Source organism: Lolium rigidum, chromosome 3, assembly GCF_022539505.1.
Source record: "Lolium rigidum isolate FL_2022 chromosome 3, APGP_CSIRO_Lrig_0.1, whole genome shotgun sequence".
Classification (NCBI taxonomy): Eukaryota; Viridiplantae; Streptophyta; class Magnoliopsida; order Poales; family Poaceae; genus Lolium; species Lolium rigidum.
The window spans coordinates 93,649,353-93,652,145 of record NC_061510.1 but is presented as its reverse complement, the minus strand read 5'-3'; positions in this window follow the sequence as shown (position 1 = coordinate 93,652,145).

Below are 2,793 nucleotides of genomic sequence, written 5' to 3'. Positions count from 1 at the left end.
CCGAACTATTCGGCACCCCATTGTAACCTGTTTTCATCATAATCAAAGAACAGACAGGCAGGACGTAAGGGTTTTACCTCATGGAGGGCCCCGAACCTGGGTTCATGCCTCCATTGAATCTGGGACAGTGACAGAAAGTTCTAAGGTTGTGGATGTGTTGTTGCCACTAGGGATAAAACATCGATGCTTTGTCTAAGGATATTTGTGTTGATTACATTACGCACCATACTTAATGCAATTGTCCGTTGTTTGCAACTTAATACTGGAAGGGGTTCGGATGATAACCCGAAGGTGGACTTTTTAGGCATAGATGCATGTCGGATAGCGGTCTATGTACTTTGTCGTAATGCCCCGATTAAATCTCATAGTACTCATCATGATATATGTATGTGCATTGTTATGCCTTCTTTATTTGTCAATTGCCCAACTGTAATTTGTTCACCCAACATGCTATTTATATTATGGGAGAGACACCACTAGTGAACTGTGGACCCCGGTCCATTGTTTACATCTGAAATACAATCTACTTTAATTGTTCTTTACTGTTCTCCGCAAACAAACATCATCTTCCATACTATACATCTAATCCTTTGTTTACAGCAAGTCGGTGAGATTGACAACCTCACTGTTACGTTGGGGCAAAGTATTTTGATTGTGTTGTGCAGGTTCCACGTTGGCACCGGAATCCCTGGTGTTGCGCCGCACTACACTCCGTCACCAACAACCTTCACGTGTTCCTTGACTCCTACCGGTTCGATAACCTTGGTTTCATACTGAGGGAAAACTCGCTCGTCGTACGCATCACACCTTCCTCTTGGGGTTCCCAACGGACGTGTGTTAACTACTACCACGCCAACAACAAGGATTTTTCACGGCGCCGTTGCCGGGGAGATCAAGACACGCCTGCAAGGGAGTCTCCCACATCCAATCTCTTACTTTGTTTTTGTCTTGCTTTACTTTACTTTATTTACTGCTTTGTTTGCTCTTATATCAAAAACACAAAAAAATTAGTTGCTAGTTTTATTTTATTTACTGTCTTGTTCTTTATATTGAAAACACAAAAAAAAATAGTTACTTGCATTTACTTTATTTAGTTTGCTTTATTTACTACTGCTAAAATGGGTACTGTTGAGAATACTAAGTTGTGTGACTTCACTAGCACAAATAATAATGATTTCTTATGCACACCTATTGCTCCACCTGCTACTACAGCAGAATTCTTTGAAACCTGCTTTACTAAATCTTGTTATGAGAGAGCAATTTTCTGTGTTAGCTCTGATGATGTTGCTGCCCATCTTAATAACTTTGTTGAACTATGTGAAATGCAAAAGTATAAGGATGTAGATGGTGACATTATAAAGTTAAAATTGTTTCCTTTCTCCTTAAGAGGAAGAGCTAAAGATTGGTTGCTATCTCTGCCTAGAAATAGTATTGATTCATGGACTAAATGTAAGGATGCTTTTATTGGTAGATATTATCCTCCCACTAAAATTATATCTTTGAGAAGTAGCATAATGAACTTTAAGAAATTAGATAATGAACATGTTGCTCAAGCATGGGAGAGAATGAAATCTTTGGTGAAGAATTGCCCTACCCATGGACGAACTACTTGGATGATCATCCAAACCTTTTATACAGGATTGAATTTTCTTCGCGGAACCTATTGGATTCAGATGCTGGAGGTACCTTTATGTCCATTACTTTGGGGGCGGCAACAAAGCTTCTTGATGATATGATGACAAATTACTCTGAATGGCACACGGAAAGAGCTCCACAAGGTAAGAAGGTAAATTCTCGTTGAAGAAACCTACTCCTTGAGTGATAAGATTGATGCTATTATGTCTATGCTTGTGAATGGTAGATCTAATGTTGATCCTAATAATGTTCCTTTAGCTTCATTGGTTGCCCAAGAAAAACATGTTGATGTGAACTTCATTAAAAATAATAATTTCAACAACAATGCTTATAGGAATAATTCTGGTAACAACTATAGGCCATATCCTTCTGCTAATGGTAATAGTTATGGTAATTCTTATGGGAATTCATACAACAATAATAGGAGTGTACCCCTGGTCTTGAAGCCATGCTTAAAGAATTTATTAGTACACAAACCGCTTTTAACAAATACTGTTGAGGAAAAGCTTGATAAAATTGATATTCTTGCTTCTAAGGTTGATAGACTTGCCTCTGATGTTGATCTTTTAAAATTGAAAGTTATGCCTAATAAGGATAATGATAATAAAATTGTTACTACAGCAAACGCCATCCAAGTTTGAATTAATGAAAATATTAGATTGATGGCTGAATTGCATGCTAGGTGGGAAAGAGAAGAAAACGAAAAACTTGCTAAAGAGAATAATGTAGCTAAAGTTTGGACTATTACCACCACTAGTAATGATAATGCTTCACATGTTGCTACACCCCCTACTATCAATGGTAAAATAATTGGTGCTGGCAATGTTTCTACTCCTAGTGCAAAGCGTGCGAAATTGCCTGAAACTGCTAAAACTGCTGAAACTGTTTGTGATAAAACTGCGAATTTTTTTAAAATATTGGGGACAATGATCCCATTGCTGTAGATCATAATGGTTTAGATTTTGATGATTGTCACACTCTAAAGTTATAAAGTTCTTATAAAAACTTGCTAAAAGTCCCAATGCTAGTGCTATAAATTTGGCCTTTACAAAACATATTACAAATGCTCTCATAAAAGCTAGAGAAGAGAAACTAAAACTTGAAACTTCTATTCCTAGGAAGTTAGAAGATGGTTGGGAGCCCATCATTAAGATGAGG